The sequence below is a fragment of the Papio anubis genome, chromosome 9 (genome assembly GCF_008728515.1).
Source record: "Papio anubis isolate 15944 chromosome 9, Panubis1.0, whole genome shotgun sequence".
NCBI lineage: Eukaryota > Metazoa > Chordata > Mammalia > Primates > Cercopithecidae > Papio > Papio anubis.
Window position 1 is genome coordinate 13,912,256 of NC_044984.1, and position 18,291 is coordinate 13,930,546.

Genomic DNA, 18,291 nt, shown 5'->3' on the forward strand with positions numbered 1-18,291 from the left:
TCTTATTGGGATGGAGTTTCCCTCCCACCCTCCGTCCTGTGAAGAGCTTTTATAAATATTAATAGAGTCCCCATTAAAAGAAATAGCTACTTTGAAATCTGAAAGATTGAGTTCTGAGGGATCAATAAAATTCAAGTTTTCCCTCCAAAACCTAAGAAATAGATTCTCTGTGAGAAAATCTTAAAGAAAATCTCAGAAAGAAGACCATATATGTTCATACTTGATAAATTCAACCTTCACAATTTCCACTAATGAGATTGGCAGTTGTTCCGCTCTTTAAACCACAACCTACTCTGAGTGTTAGTTTCAACGTCAATCTTGCAAGATGAATCACCTGAATCATTATACGATCAATGAATAATTTAAAGTGTGAAAGCCAGTTCACTACATTGCATGATTTTGGGGGAACAAACTAGCCATAGATAAAAGTTTTGCATGTACTTAGCTTAGTAATTAATCCCCAATTAATATAACATCAAACAAGCTGAGTTCCAATGTTTCACCCTTAAAATGAGTAGTCTACTCTTCCCGTCCCCACTCCATCTCCAGAATTAAAGAGAAATCTTCCCATTTTCCTGCTATAAGTATGTGCTTTGCAATGTAAATTAGCTGTGTCTTTTCCAGCCAAGTTATAGATGTCTCCTCTATCCCCAAGGTCAAATGACAACTATAATCTTTCAGCCTCTGACATCACAATTGTTAGGTTATTTTTACACTCCCAGAAACTAAACTTGAAAATCCTACACTTCTCATTTCAACTTAAGCTTCACTTTTTGTTCACCTTAAATCACTGCTTCCACTGGATTCCCTAAACTTAAGCATTTCTTTTTATCGTCTTGGTTTTTGTAAGGCTAACTTTCTTTTGGGAGCTGTGTCTCTTCGGTCCTTCATCTGCCTTTCCTGTCTATTTCTCTCCATTTCTTTCTAGGTTCTTCTCTGCAAAATCCCATTTATATATGATCTGCAAAAATTATTAACATGTGTGAGAATCCAGAGCCCTTCTTTTTCTCTTCTGTCACCTTACTCCCCATTTCAAAGACAACTTTGTGAATGCCAACTCCAGTCATATGTTTTTATGATGAGGACTTGGACTAACTCATAAAGCAGGGATGGCAGCTTTGCATTAGAAAGGACCAAGATTGACTAATCTGAGAGAAGACAGAAGAAAAGAATGGAGGTAGGAAAAAAAAACGGAGACGGGGAAATGAGAAGAGGCTTACCAATTTGGTTTGCTGGGTGAGTTTTAGGTAGAGACTGAGTGACAGAGAAAAACGGAGGCAGTTGGAGAAGGTGAGACATATTAAAAGCAAGACATGGGAACAGAGACATAAAAGCTGCTTTGGTTAGGAATAGCATTGTTTGAGATTGCGGAACACTGTCTGAAAATTTTCAGAAAATATTGAAATTTAAACAAATTAATTTTGCCAGCTAGTTTGCATTTTCTTAATTGGGATATCTTGTCAAGACAAGACCACATGAAACTCTAAATTCTAGTTAGATTTTAGATAATTATGAAAGACACTTATATAGACATTTTCCCTTAACAAAAGAGAAGTGTTATTCAGAGGAGAGAATATTTTAAGATACTCCCAGAAGTGATAACAGAAATATGAGACAGTGATATGATTGCCAGTTTTTAAAAATGTATAGGAATCTCCTCATGCGAGGTTGGCAACGTGGGAACTGAAGCAAGAGAAGCCATGGACTAATACAGATCTCCTATTCCACCTACTCTTAGGCAGAAAAGAGAAGAATGACCATGCCTGTCAGGGCCAGAAGGAGCTTCATGATTTCATAATTCTCCCATCCATCCATCCATCCATCCATCCATCCATCCATCCATCCATCCATCCAGTTATCTATCTAGACAACAAGTGTACTGAGCATCTACTGCGTGTCAACTCTAGGCTGGAAATACAGTAGAGAAAAATACAGATACGGGCTCTATCCTCATGCATCAAGTATGCTCTTTGAACACAAATTTAATAGTGGCTCCTTTTATTTAAAAAATGGTTAGGCAGCCAACTGGCCTTAAAGGAGACTAAGTGATGAGCTTTCTCACTGGGTTGACCTTTCTTATGGGCACTCAGGAGTATCTCTGTTTCCAAAGCATCAAGAAAGGTGCTAATGACCAGCTCAGATAATTCTGAATTTAGGCAGGGAATGCAGGAGAGGAACATTGGCAGAGCTGCTGAGAATTACTGTGGGGAGAAGCTTCTCAGAAAAGTGTATTTGCCAGAGAATATACCAAAATAGTTATCCCCATCACATGGTATTTCTGTGACTAAAATAACGGCACAGAGGTAGTAAGTGTAATATATTTCCCTATCAATTCTACCTCCTTCTCTTTCTGTCCTTGCTTATCCTTTAACTAACTCTTTTTCAGATGGCTAGGCATTTTGTCTCTTTGAGGAATTTTCCTGGCTCCAGTCAGATTTCTTTTTCTTTTTTGCTGTTCCATGAAATTCAGCTTTATTTACTGAATTTTGATTTTATAATTTTTTTTTTGAACTGGCAACACTAAAGTCCTTGCCTTTGCCATTAAAGGAAAAGCACAAATGAAAGAAGAGTTAGGAAGAAGCAGCCCTGAAGACAAAAACAGAAATCACTCTCTAGGACATCAGAGAACAATGAACTGGGAGACAGAAGCCCGGCCAATGTCGTGGGGCAGTGCCACGCTCTTAGTTCTTTTCTTTTAAGGGAAGCCCCTTGAGAGGATTCTGTGTGTCAGATTCCTTAACTGATGTAACTTCCTAGGCACAGACAGAATCCTTCTTTCCTTTCCTTAATTTGTCTTAGTTAAACTAAGTGAGAATAAATGTTTGTCAAACTCAGGCATGAGTTTGTCAAACTCAGGCAGGAGGAGCATCTGGGGACTCATGGGCTGAAACTTCCAGGGAAAGCTGGAGATGCCTGATTATTAAACAAAATAAAGGTGGAGAAGTCTGAGAGGTGGAGAACTTTTGGCTTGGAATGGCTGGGATTTTTTTTTCCCTCCCATATCGATTATTTCCTCTACATTTTCCTTCTTAAGAAAAGCTTCAGTTTTTAAATAAGATAGCAAATATCAAATAAAAATTATACATCTATCCAAGTGCTATTATCATAAGTCAAATGCTTGCTATATATTAGATGCTCTGATAATCACTTTTTATTTGTTATTTACTTCTCATAATAATCCTATAAGCTAAGTATAATGACCCACATCTCATATATAAGAAAATAGAAGCTCAAAGAGGTAAAATAGTTTATCCAAGGTCACACAACAACTAAATGTCAAAGACAGGATCAAAACACAGGACTATTTGATGTCAAATCATATGTTTTTAATAATGATACAACCATGCAAGATCCCTCCAGGTTCTGACACCTGCTTAAATAATTTTGTGATTGCATCTTACAGGGTCCCTTGAGTTTCCAATTTCATAGCTAGAGACAAAATTACACAAAATTAAGATATACGCATTTAAAATGATAATTTTGTCAATATCCTTTAAAATAGTGCAATACGAATTAAAGATCTACATACACTTAAGCCCAGTAAGTTAAATGACTTATAAAAACGGAGACAGGGATAGGTTTAGGATTGGATCCTAAGTCCCCTGTTTCTCTCTCCAGTATACTGCACACTAAACATCTGCCCAAACAAGCTCCAACTTAAATATAGTACTTTCTAAAACTTTTCAGCTTCCTTCAGGAATCCCCAAGTCTCATGCAGTCTGTGAACGCCGATGTTTGCTTTCGTCTGGTTTGATATATTTGACATATTAAGAATGTCGTCTCTCAGTACCCACAAGGCCAATTTCTATAGTTACTTAGACCACCCCACCTCCCCACCCCAGAAAAGTGGAAATCTCGGCTTAATTTATAAACTGCTCTGTCAACTCAAAGCAAAATAGAGAGCAGGTTCTATGTCTCCTGTCTTGACTAAAGATGAAGATGTCTTGACTAAAGGCTGGCTATTTACTCATCAGACTCTTGCTGCCTTTTCTGGATGAGGTGCAATCAAGACAAAGTCCGAGGAATTTCTCCTGCAGTACCATGGTCCCAGGTGAAAAGGAAGGCGCCCTTTTATATCTATTCTACTGTCATCCCACACTTTGGGATATCCTCATAATCTCCTTTCATTATTTCAAATCACCAAAATAAAAATACTCCTTTTTATATTCAGGACATTTACAACCCCAAGAAACAGAGTCAAGTAACTTGCAGGAATTGCAGGGGATATTGGTGATTGGCAGAAACAGGATCCTAAAGGTAGGATTGGTGAGGAGAGGGGATACGAGAACAATGACATGATGTCTCTAGGAGTGAGATGGAAGCAGAGTGGGATTATGTTTATCACTTGTGAAGACATGAAGGGAGTAGAGAGAATGATAGCTTAATTCATCAAATCACAGTACCTGAGAACTTGATAGCACTGGTATGAGTTATAAGAAGTAGTTTTAGGGAAGATAGAAGTAATGCTTTAAACAACAGAGAATAATTTTTAAAAGTTAAGTAAACATAACATTCGTTACCAAATGAAGTTAAAAAGAGTCGATGATAACTTTTAATACTGACATGAGAAATGAAAATATGCTGTCTTTGAAATCCTTTAGTCAGAGGTACGTATCTGAATGGACCCCGTGTCTAACCTAAGGGTACTTCCTTGAAATGGAAATTTAAATCTTACTTAGGGTGATTTGAAGTTTAGGTAATAAATTAGAAGAATATCTGGTAGCTATGAGTCAAATCGGCCATGTTCCTTCCATATTCCAGCCTGCACCCGGTTCATCTGTTCTGTTGTTCTCTAAAAACAATAACAACAACAAAAAAGCAGATGGTGGAGGGGAGTGAGTATTCCCCAGCTTCCCTTCATCTAGGTATTCTCTCCATACTTTTGGTAGCTACCCTAACAAATAATCATCACATAATCTTGATAGGAATCTAAAGACAGGCTCTGTAGAAGCTGGCCAAAGGATGTAGTTTTTAGGATCAGAAAGCCTGGATTTGACTTCAAGCTCTGTTGCCTTTTCTTTTCTTTTTTTTTTTTTCTTTTGAGATGGAGTCTTGCTCTGTCGCCAAGGCTGGAGTGCAGTGGCACAATCTCTGCTCCTTGCAACCTCCAGCTCCCAGGTTCAAGTGATTCTCCTGCTTCAGCCTGCTGAGTAGCTGGGACTATAGGCACGTGCCACCACACCCAGCTAATTTTTTGTATTTTTAGTAGAGACGCAGTTTCACCATGTTGGCCAGGCTGGTCTCAAACTCCTGGCCTCAAGTGATCCGCCTGCCTTGGTCTCCCAAAGTACTGGGATTACAGATGTGAGCCACTGCCCCTGGCCTCTGCTGCTTATTCTGCGTGTGGCATTTGATATGTTGTTTAAGCTCCTGAGCCTCGGTGACACAGGTAGGGATTATAAGTGTCTGCAACATAGTAGGTGTGCTCACTACATGTTAGAGGACTCTAACTCAGAGGACTGTTAGATGAATTGAATAAGGCAATACCTGCAGAGCTCCTAGCTTAATGGCCTACATACATGTAATGCCGTGGAGTACACACACACACAATCGTACTTCAAAAAAATGGGTTCAACTCCACTGGTCTAGTGTTACTTCCACTTTTCCCCAGTATCAAGGGAATAGATTGCTGAAAACCAAAGCAGAGGAGAGAATGCAAAACGTGGGAGGGATTGAATCAGCAAGGTTTTGTCCAGTGGGAACTGTAGAACTGGCTGAAGCTCAGCGTAGTTCTGACACGGCCACCCAATGGCTGTGTTCCTGTTGAGCGAGCCATTTGCCCTTTTTTTTTTTTTTTTGCCATTTGCCTTTTTAAACAGAAGAGCTGGAATAGACCTGTATAATTTTGTGCTTGTAAATTATTTCATCCTTGAAATGAATAAACCCGATAGAGAAATTATATAATTCAGCGTTTGAAGGAACGCTTTGTTCTTAATGCAATTTTGCAAGTGTTTCTAGGGCTGATTGGTGTTTGGATGTCCACCCCTCAGCCAACAAACCACTAGCAAGATGCCTTTTAAAAGCTGCACTCAAATAACTACCTGCCAAAAGGCCATGTCTGCTGTTGTTTCCCAGTTGTAGTCAAATAACTTCATTCATTCGAGTTGGATGCTGATATACTTTGAAGTCCTTAGGAGAAGAAAGTCAATCTTTTTTTTTTTTTTTTTGAGACAGAGTCTCGCTCTGTCGCCCAGGCTGGAGTGCAGTGGCCGGATCTCAGCTCACTGCAAGCTCCACCTCCCGGGTTTACGCCATTCTCCTGCCTCAGCCTCCCGAGTAGCTGGGACTACAGGCGCCCGCCACCTCGCCCGGCTAAGTTTTCGTATTTTTTAGTAGAGACGGGGTTTCACCGTGTCAGCCAGGATGGTCTCGATATCCTGACCTCGTGATCCGCCCGTCTCGGCCTCCCAAAGTGCTGGGATTACAGGCTTGAGCCACCGCGCCCGGCCGAAAGTCAATCTTTTCAGCCAGGATTTTGTCAGTGAGAGAAAACTGTCCCCCTCGTGGAAGGGATCAGCAACTCTGCGACTCCTCTCCTTTGTCTCCTTGCCTAGTCGTAGCAAACCATGGAAATGAAATTCACAAAAGGATTTAGAGAGGACACAAAGGAAAAATGTCCAGATTAACATGAGAGAGAGAACAGCACAGGGAATGCCTTTCCTGATCAAGCTAAGAAGTGAACAGGCTGTGCAATAAGAGACTGTTTCCACATCTGATTTCTCCCTGATGGAAAAAAATGCAGTGAAATGTTGGCTGGGCTGACTGTGGAAATCTATTTCAGCCCCGCCTGCTGGCGTTTGTTTAAGCGGTCCTGTCACCAGAGTTCGTCTGAATCTCAGGGGCCTTGCTCTGACTCCAATTCTTCTAATCTATCAGTCTCTGTGTTTTCTGTTTTCTCATAATCCCATGTTAATTTTTTTCATGCCATTTATGGAATTTTGAAAGACATTTTTATTTTGTTGAGAGGATAAAGGGAGGTTTCATTGGGGTTCTTTGTCTTTTGGTCAGCCATAAACCAGTGGGAAAAAGAATAAAATCAAAAGGAAGAGATAATAAGCTGAAGGGAACAAGATGTAATTTTTGGTCTTATTCTATTTTGGGATGGCAATAGGAGGGCAGGGGAATGGATATGGGCTGGGGTGAGGGATTAGGAAGGATGAGAATCTGATACGAACGCTTGTTTGTCTTGCTCCTCTACCAGACGGCACATTCTTTGAGCTTAGCCTCTGGCTCTTAGTCATCTTTTATGAAGACACACAACAACTTCTCATTGCTTACAGAATTAAGCTGACATCCTTCTCAAATTCACAAGCATCCTAAATTCTCTGGTGCCATAATGAGAGAGTGGAAAAAAATGTGTGAATGCCAGTCCATTTGTCACTGAATGATCTCCACTGTCTCTCAAATCCTCATTTTCTTCATCTAGTAAAATGTGGGCAATAATGGAAAGTAGCTTACGGAGTTGTAATGAGGATTAAGTGAGATAATTCATGTGAGAGCCTGGCTAGCCCAGTGGTGGCATGTAGTAAACATTCCATGAAAGTAGCTATTATTATTATTATTGCAGTGTCTAACTAATTACATGACCCTGAATAAGTCATTTTTTCCACTGTAACATGTGAGCGATAATTCTTTTGTAAATTGTTGTAAAGATTTAATGAGGAAGTCTTTGTAAAATACCCAGCAGGTGTCTGTGATGTAGTAGGTGCTCATTAATTGTTACTTCCCACTTGTCTTTCCCATTCATTTCTTTCACGATTTCCTTTCATGTAACCCATCCTCTAGCCAAACTGAGCAACTTGTTCCTGCCACACCCTTCAGTGTTTGCTATCACACGTTTGCTCATTTTCTGGTATCCTCTTTTTCTACCCCCCTGTCTCTGTCTACAGGAACGTTGAGTATCTTTTAAGGCTTAGCTCAAATACCACCTGCTACATGATGTCTTACATAAGCTTCTCAACCAGGTGTTATTTCTCCTTCCTTCAAAAAATCCCTTAGCACTTTTTTTTTTTTTTTTTTTAAATTTGACGGAGTTTTGCTCTGTTGCCCAGGCTGGAGTGCAATGGCGCGATCTCGGCTCACTGCAATCGCTACCTCCCCGGTTCAAGCGATTCTCCTGCCTCAGCCTCCTGAGTAGCTGGGATTACAGACATGCGCCACCACGCCCGACTAATTTTGTGTTTTTAGTAGAAATGGAGTTTCACCATGTTGGTCAGGCTGGTCCTGACCTCACATGATCTGCCCGCCTCGGCCTCTCAAAGTACTGGGATTACAGGCATGAGCCACCATGCCCGGCCTCCCTTAGCACTTTTATTTCTTTACTGGCACATACTTTCTTTTTTGAATTACAGGCATTTCTGTGCCCCATCTTGTGCACACACTCCTCCCAGCTATTCATGGTACAATCACCTGTCTCCTCTTCTTCCTCACCCCATACTCATTTACCCAAAAGATTCTGACTCATTATCTAGGAAACTGTCATCTCTAGAAAGACTTCTTTCTTGCTGAAAGAAGAGAGAATTCTCTTGCTGAATTGCATTTTCAGTTAGATGCCTCAGTTTTCTCATACTAGTCATGATACTTTTTCATTGATCTTACTGGATTTCAATGCAGAATGTTAAGCTCCACGAAGGATGTCAGGGATTGTATCTTTTTCATCTTTGTATTCTCTGTTTCTTACACATCATCTGGCACACAGTAAGTGCTTATTTATGTTTCTTGAACTGAGCTGATCCTACAAACCCAGTGCAGTGTTTAAACACCACAAAAGCTCAATGAAGTTACCCTTAACAACCCACTACAGCAGTCTAAGAACTTTAACGGAAACATCTCTGCCTTTTGTGAAGATAGGAAATTGCTGTAATTTGAAATGCTAAATCATTACATTGTATGTCAAATAAAAGAAAAATGCTATTTCACTATTATTTTTTACCCTTGACTTTTGCAGCAATCAAACTGCTAAATTAAATGATTATCGTTTTTATGAAATAGCAATAATATTCCTGAAGCTTCAGATATTATCATAAAAAATTAAATTATGGCGGCTGTGAGTGGCTCAAGCCTGTAATCCCAACTTTGGAGGCGAGGCGGAAGCGGATCCGCGAGGTCAGAATCCAGGAATGCATCCCACAGCTAACAGAGGTGAGAAACCCGTCTCTATTAAGAAATACAAAAACTAGCTTGAGCCGAGTGGCGGCGCCTGTAGTCCCAGCTACTCGGGGAGGCTGAGAAGGCTGGAAAGTGGTGAACCCGGGGCCGGGCTGCAGTGAGCTGAGATCCGGCCACTGCACTCCCAGCCTGAGCGTGAAGCGAGACTCCGTCTCAAAAAAAAAAAAAAAAAAAAAAATTAAATTATGACAAAATACCTGTAAAAATTCACTCTTTTAAAAGAAAAATCTTAGTGAAACAACTTGAATAGCAATAATTCCTCTGGAAGGGTAAAATAAGAAACACAGTCCCTCACTGTGTGTGGATATAAAGTGTCCCCTTATGTGTTTTTCTTTGCATCTGTATTTTCACATATTGATTAGCAGGAGTGGACGTATACATGCCATATAAAATTGTGTAAAGAAGCTTACCCCGAGTAGGGCACCAAACAAGTTGTGAATATTAGAAGTTCAATGAAAATAAAACAAGAATATTTGAAAGACTGCCAAGGGATAGAATTACTTGATTTAATAACTTTTTCATGACAGTAATAGGAATAGCTAATATTTATTAAGTAGTGTTTTATTTCTTTGTTTTCTCCACTTTTTGTTCTGGTCCATCAAAACAAGCCTCTTATCTATGCCAGATTGCTTAAAACAAAGCACAATTTTTAGTTGGAAAAAGAAAAGTATGTATGTATTCTTTATAAGTAATCAACAAAAAGTTAATTTGGGAAAAAGAGTATAGCTATCCCAAGACTGCTCTCTGCAAATTTTGCATGTTTGCAGAACATTTACCAAATAGCTGAAAGGAAGAGGATTTTGTATCACTTTTCCTTTTCCGAGAAGTTGTGCTGTATTTGTTGGAATACATTTCAGTACTTTCTTCTGATCCTCAGATGACGATGCCATATGATGGTTCTCACAGGGTCAGCGCGGGAGGTAGAAGATTTCTGGGGATATGTGTTTCCAAGCCAGTGGTTCTCGGGAAGGAGTACGAACTCCGATACAAATACTGGCTCATCTCTATACCACGGACTCTTGAGAACAGCAGCGCTTCAACACTTAGCGTTTTGTTGCCAGAAATAAATCAAATGGACAATGGTGCAAAAATCAAAATGTTCCTGGAACAACTGGAGGTCAGTTTTGACCTTAGCTAATCTGGCAATTTTGTTTGGATTTCTCAGTGCCTACATTTGATCTCTAAATTATGCTTTGTGGCTGGACTCACCCTTTCTAGGGCCAGACACAGTTTATCTGGCTGGGATTTTTCCTGTGTAGGTTTAAAGATAAGTAAAATATCTGACTCACTGCTCATCTTGCCAGCGTGTCTTTCTGTTGCACAAAAAGATAGCAACAGCATAAGCTGCCATGAATAGGTCTGGCAAGGCTGACTGGTAGGAATGGTTTCCATATGGTGTAAGATTAGAATTAATTGCTCAAACACATGGCAGTTAAAGAACCCTAAGGTGTTTCAAGTGTCCTGAAAGAAAAGACCAAGAAAGAAAAAGAAATTAAAACACTTCAGTGATTCTCTAAATAAATTTATATAGGCCATAGCATATTATTTTAAACTATCTAGGGCCTAAAAGATGTTTTAAGGCAAAAAATTATTACTAACAGCATGCACGGATATTTAAAAAATAAAATACATGCATAAAAGAAGGCAATTTCTATTACTTATATAGGCATCTTTGAAGAGGACCAGGAATAAAACGTATGCAAACAACTGAGCAAATCTATAATAAAAATTCACACATGCACGTGACTATAAAATATAGTTTAAAGTATTACCTTGATATAAATAATATAATTTATTTTTATAAAGTTCTTATGGGAAAATGGAGGCTTAGAGGTGTCAACTGATTTTGTCCAGAGGGACACTAGAGGCTTTCATGCCTTGAACTTTACTTGACTTAGACTAGTTCTCTGTGTGCATATTTTTATGTGTTTGTGTATAGATTGTTTATATTAGATTATAGATATCTAAAGAGTGAAGATTATGTTCAACTCATAATTGTATTCGAATATAACACATGCTACATTGCCTGGCAAATAGTAAGCACTTAATAATTACTTGCTAAACTGAATTTATAAAAACAAGTTAACGTATCCATGATGGGAATTTCTGAGCGTAATCATAATATTTCATTCATTTGCTGTATTCTACAAACACAAACTGTCTATTGTATGCCAAACACTGTTAGAGTTGATATCTTTCCTCAAGAAAATTACCCTTGATAGAGGGATAAAAAGTCTTATAAACAAATAATTATAAGTACATGGGAAAATCTTTCATCAATGATGTAAAAAGTATTTTACTGCAGAAAGTAGTCCTAATATAGTGGCAATTCTAATTCATGTAAATGGGCCAAACTCACCATTTAGGTGGGGAGGTCTAATATGAGGTCTCTAAGAGAAACATTTAAGATACAAGATACAGCAAGGTTTGAAATAAATTTCTTTTATTATACTATTCTTGGCCTATTTTGATAGGAAAATTATGCTAGCCTTATAATATCAGTTGCAGAGACTTTCTTCTGTTTTCTATTCTCTGGTACAGTTTATATAAAAGGGAAATCTTTAAATTTAAAAAATATATTAAATATTGTTTCTTTTATGACTTAGTTTGTGTTTATAACTTGCTAAATGCATGGGTTTTAAAATATTTTGATATTGATTCCTAGAATTATTGCATATTAGTTAGAGAATGTGATGATTATTAAGTTTATTCTTTGATATTTTTCAAGGCTTTTTATGGCCTAATACATGGTCAATTTTTATAAAGTTTTCATATTTGCATAAAGGTTTATTCTTTAATTATTGGATGCAAAACTGTATAAATGCTTATTTCGGCAAGCTTATTAATTAATTGTATTACTCAAAACTTCCTTGGTTTGTTAAATTATTCTGTGTGCTTGATTAGCTCATTAATGATTAAAATCTGTAGTTCTAATTATAGATTTTTCAAATCTTGCAATTTTTCCAATGTTGCTTTATATATTTTGAGGATATATTTTTAGGTACTACATATAAATTGAGAATTTTTATGGACTCCCAGTTAATTTTTCCTTCAGTTGTCATTCAATGTGTCTCTTCTCTATAACAGTGCTTTCTCCCTTAAAGTTTATAGTAACTTATATTAATTAAATTTCACTTTAACAATTTTCTTTAGCTAAGTATTTGGTTGCTGTTATTTTCTAACGCTTTTGTTTATATTTTTATAAATCCTTATATCTTATTTAACTGTCTTGTTAATGCTTATCAATAGAATTTTAAAATCAAGGTAATTTACATTTATTGTCATTATAATATTTTGGTTTATTTCTAAGATATTATTTTGTGCTTTTATTTGCTAAGCCTTTAATGCGTATTTTTTAAAAAAGTAATTTCATACTTCTATTGGTTTATGTGAGACTTCTTTATTTAATTGTATCCCTTTATTAATTTGTAAATTTTACATATAATATCTACATTTTTTTTTTTATTATACCTTAAGTTCTAGGGTACATGTGCACAACGTGCAGGTTTGTTACATATGTATACATGTGCCATGTTGGTGTGCTGCACCCATTAACTCGTCATTTACATTAGGTATATCTCCTAATGCTATCCCTTCCCCGCCCCCACAATAGGACCCGGTGTGTGATGCTTCCCTTCCTGTGTCAAAGTGATCTCATTGTTCAATTCCCACCTATGAGTGAGAAGATGCGGTATTTGGTTTTCTGTTCTTGTGATAGTTTGGTGAGAATGATGGTTTCCAGCTGCATCCATGTCCCCACAAAGGACACGAACTCATCCTTTTTTATGGCTGCATAGTATTCCATGGTGTATATGTGCCACGTTTTCTTAATCCAATCTGTCACTGATGGACATTTGGCTTGATTCCAAGTCTTTGCTATTGTGAATAGTGCTGCAATAAACATACGTGTGCATGTGTCTTTATAGCAGCATGACTTATAATCCTTTGGGTATATCCCCAGTAATGGGATGGCTGGGTCAAATGGTATTTCTAGTTCTAGATCCTTGAGGAATCGCTAAATTTTTATTTCTTTGTTTGTTTTGGAGACAAAGTTTTGCTCAGCTGTCTAGGCTGGAGTACAATGATGTGATCATAGCTCACTGCAGCTTTGCACTCCTCGCCTCAAGGGATCCTCCCCTCAGCCTCCTGAGTATCTGGGATCACAGGTGAATGTCACCACACCCAGCTTATCAATTTTTAAGAGAGTTTCTTTGAATTATTAACATCTATATTTTCTTAACACAATAAAAATTTAATCAATATTTCTATATACCCCTTGAGCAATACAAGAAAGTTTAAATGTTTTAATGACAATTAAAGCACTGCTGTAATTACTCACTATTATCCTTAATACTTTATACAGTCATCATGTGCTTTGATTTACATGCATGCTTACAATCTCTTTGCATTCAATTTTTTCTATCATTGTACAATTTTCTGAAGTAAAGCTTCTATCAACAGGGGTTTGTGAGTGGTAAGCAATCACGATAATTGTCTAAAAATAGACTTATTTTGTCTTTCCTCTGAAATGATAGTTTAGTTAGAAATACAATTTTAGTTTGAAACTTGGTTTCCCTCATACTTTGAAGTGTCTTTTTCACGATTTTCTGGTTTCTTCTAATGCTGTTTCAAAAAGCTGAAGTCAGCTTGATAGAGGAGACAAACACTAAAGTAGTAAAATAAGTAAATAATTTTATATGAGGTAGTGGCAGATGCTAAAACAGAAGCATCAGAGGAATTACTCTGAGGGTCTGCACCGATTCCACATAATCTTCAGTTCACTTATTATTAGGATGTTTGTCTGGATTAGCTTACCCTACCCACCCCCAGTAGATGTTCATCTATGTGCTGTACTGTGTTAATGAACAAGATGGGTAGATCACTACCCTGGTGGGACACCCAGTTTTGTGGCATGAGATCATCATAAAAATGTGCAATTATGAAATTTGATAAAGTTAATGAAGGAAAAGTATAGAGAGTTAGGAAAGTACATGACAGAGGATCCAGACTTAGTTTAGGGGGTTAGAAAAAAAACTCTTAAAAAGCATGTTTGATTTGCAATTTGAAGAATAAATGAGAGTTGAATGGATAAAGGGGGAAGTAAGACCAGAAAGAGAGAGTCTTACAGGCTGAAGGAACAGTAATTATGTAAGCTGTAAGGTGGAACAAGGCTCAAAGTATTAAAAGACACATGATGAGGCAGGGGATTTAGGCAGGTCCATGTAAAAATGCAAAAGAACTGATTTTTTAAACAGATCTTTAAGTGATTGGAAATGATTCAGAACTTTAAGAAGGACAAGAGAGACATAAACAGATGGTGTTTTTTATAAATGAATCTGGAAGCACTGCGGAGAATAGATTAGAGAGTGGTAAGAGTTAATGTAGGGAGATCAGCTAGGGGTCGGGAATTGCAGCAGCTTAGGTAAGAAGTGATCATGACTTACACCAAGATGAAGTGTAAGAGGAAGAAAGAAGAAGAGGAATATGGAAATTTTCTAGAAGGTGGTGGTGAACCAGCGAATGCAGGGGTAAAGGTCTGGTGTCAAGCATGGGTACTTTGTTCTGGATTGCACAATTGATGCTAATCTAGAGCAGTTCACAGTTTGCAGGGAGACAGATAAGCCAGTATAGAGTTGAGATGTTTCTGTGATATCTAGATAGAAAGAAAAAGTAAGCAGTAGGAGTTCCGTGTTTAATCTTAGTTGAAAATACAAATTTGAGAGTCGTCATCCCATGCAAATAAAACACTTCGATTTATTTTTTCAAAATTAATGGCAATACCCTTTTCCCCAAATGGTTCCCACCTATCTTCCACCATAGAACCAACCGTTTGGTATTCAGGGATAGATGAAAGAAATGAGCCTTTAGGAGGAAATGACCATGATTTCCCTTTGCTTATTCTTTTTTGACTCTTTCACGAGTAACGGTAATAAGACCAAACAATGTATTGCACAATATCAGTAAAATTGAGTGATATATATAGAGTTTAAACCACATAAGTCCATTGGGTTGATTTGCACAGAGTAGGCGATCAATACATATTTGTTGTTTGACCAAGACACACTAAAAGTATTGCTAAATCACTTCCTTAATGTTGGCTTATAATTGGGTTTGTTGTCAGAAACATGACTGTAGCCATAAATACTTTTGTACTCCTCTTTAAGCAGACAACAGAAAATCCTTCTCACCCTGGAGGCTGACTTTGGCTACACAGGCAGTTCAGTGACCCGGCATAACCTCAGATCCACAGCTTCAGGCTGTCACTGTGCCTTTGGTGGGCCATGGGTCTTCTCAGCTAATATAATTTGGCAAACACGAAGCATTTTATGAGAGAGGCAATGTGGAAAGAACTCTGTAATTTTGCAAAAAATGTTGCCAATGTTTTTAACCACTCAACTTCCCAAATACTCTGCTTCGGGCAAATTAATTTACAAATATCTTGTATTTTCCATGTCTTTTTCCATTCTCTCTTTAGGGACCAAGGATTCAACATGAACTCTAGTCCTAATAGTCTCAAGGGATCAGGCTGAGTCCTCTGGAGGGACCAGAAACAGATACAATGTAAGAGGTAAGTGAAAATTGTTGTCAAGGAAGGGGACCAAGGAATAGAACCAGGGAAACTATATTATATGTTGGATCTTAGAGTGTGAGACTGTAGATGGGAAATGGGGCAGGAAGTCGAGAGCTGAGATCAGCAATAGGCCTCTAGGCCTAGTGCAAGGTTTTAAGAAAATGGAAAAAAGTCCGAAAGGTAGCTCCAAATAAACAAGAGTGTCAGGAGTTTCTTCCAGTGGGGCTGGGTAGCTGTGGGGGATGCGATTAAAAGCTCAGGATCATTTCAGACACCCGGGTCCTTTGCATTACACCACTCCATTCTTTTGGAATGCCTTTTCCCGCCTTTGCCTGCCAGTATCAATTCTGTTTTCTGTGGAGATGTGACCACTGATACAGCATTTAATTAGCCTGAGAAATATTTGGGTAAAAGTCTATTTTCTAACAAAATGCCAAGTCATTATAGCATGTTTGTTTTAGGAGGCAAATTTTGCAACCTTTTATGCGTCTTAAGCATTTTGCCCCCTCCTCTCAGAAAGTTTAAAGAATCTTTCTCTTCTTTTGCTTTTGAAAAATTTCTAATGGATTTTCAGGGAACAGTTACCTGAGGTGTTTTACTCCTATTTTTAAATGCAATGCATCACATGTTTATTGGCTGTGAACCTGCTTGAAGTTAGGAACCGTGTTTTATTTGCATTGCTTTATATACTTGGTTAGGCTAATAAAATGAGAATATCTATTATTTATTAAATGCCTAATTACTTTACCTATACTATTTCTAGTATTCACAGAAACCTTTCCAGGTATGGGTGTTACCTCCATTTTAGGCTTGGAAAGGCTAACCTGCTCAGAGGTAGAACCAATACATGCTGGGGTGATGATCAGAACTCAGATCTGAGCTCTCTTCATGACTCCACACTGCCTTAAATATTTGTTGATTTGATTAGTCTAAATTGTTGGTTACATAGTTTATGTCCTTTACCTCCTAGGGCTTCTGTGATCATCCCCAGAGCCACACTAGCTAGGAGCCGGTAAGAGGAGAGGAAAGAGATACAGAGAGAGAGGGAGATATTGAAACCACATTTTGTGCCTTGTTACTTCACAAGGGAAAAAAGCTTTAGTTTCTCTCTTTACTTTTGTTTTTATCTGTCTTCTCTTTTGCCTTTTTAATTATTGGTCCTGTTCCTTATTCATTTCTTATTTATTATTGTATTCTTATTCATTATTAAAACATTCATTTATAAAAAACTTTTATTTTCTCATATTGTTTACTTATATGAGTAAATGCCTTGTTTTAACCTAAGCTTACAATTCCCAAAGGTTCTTTAGTTAACTAGCTAAATTCCAAAACGTTAATTGGCCCATAGGGGGCTAATTTGTATGGTCTTCCTAGGGAAACACATGTACACACACACACACACACACACACACACACACACGTACACACACACACACACACTTTCTTAGGGGAGAAAACCAATAGATTATGACAAATTCATTCATGAAGGTAAGTAAACTAAGTTTTGAAACTGAAAAGATAAACTCTGTGGAGTCTCTTGAATTGCTCAGTTCTGGTCCTGAGGCTCAAGTTCCCACTTGCTGTCCCCCAGCTCTGTGCTCAAAGACCTTCTTCATGCCCCAGACAGCTCTGTGCTTTCTGGCTGGTCACTATCACGTGTTCACACATTTTCAGATCAGCATGAACAGGGTGGCAGAAAGAAGCTATGGGGAACTAGTGTTTGGATGTACCCCAGAGATATTTAAACTATATATTGAGTTCCCAATATGTGCTATATGCTTTTTTTAAATAGACAAATATAGAAATTACTGGTAGTAATAAGATGTGATTAATTCTGTATTAGTCAGGTGTATCACCATGTGTTAGGGGAGCCCAGGAGCATGGAGAGTTTCCAGAGAGACCCATTTGATGACTGATGAGAGGCTGCCAGCGAGGGAAGGTGGGGAGTGTATTCTAGGTAGAATGAACAGCTAGTGCCTTAGCACAGACCAGAAACAGAAAAAACACAGAAAGCTTGAGACGTATGTGACTTCTGAGCACTTTGGGATATTCCTCAAGTGTAATAACTGAGGCTTGCTCTGTGCCAAGTCACCTTCTAAGTGCTTAACTTGTATTGTTTATTTAAATCTTCACAATAAGCCTATAAGGTTAGTTCTGTTACTATTCGCACTTTACACTGCAGAAACTGGAGCACAGAGAAATGAGACTTGTGAAGGTTCACACGGTTGGTAAATACTCAGGTTCTCTATCCCAGAGCCTTTGGGCCTAACTGCCACATTATGCTCTTCCAAGTGTTTGCTGAAGAACAATAAATATTTATTGATGTATTTCTTCTTGCAGGCCATTTGTGTCCTTCACTAATCAGAAACTTTTGTATTTTAATGACACTTCACAAAATCCCCTGAGGAGAAAAGAAAGAGGCAGGCCCACCAAAAAAAGGAAAATCCTAAAGGTGAAAAGACAAGGGCTGAAAACAAACTCAACCCTGAATTGAGTTATACCCTATTGGTGATATGGAAGTGCTGGGTAGAGGAGGGCGTGGTCCCTTCCTA

The 18,291-nt window shown here is 38.1% G+C and overlaps 1 long non-coding RNA gene across 1 annotated transcript; it reads left to right on the top strand.

Annotated features, from left to right (window-relative positions):
- The first annotated feature begins 9,345 nt into the window (after positions 1 to 9,345).
- LOC101015861 lies at positions 9,346 to 16,952 on the top strand. Its single transcript, XR_002515564.2, has 3 exons — positions 9,346 to 10,285; positions 15,644 to 15,736; positions 16,710 to 16,952. It is a non-coding gene; the product is annotated as an uncharacterized LOC101015861 (long non-coding RNA).
- Positions 16,953 to 18,291: the final 1,339 nt, after the last annotated feature.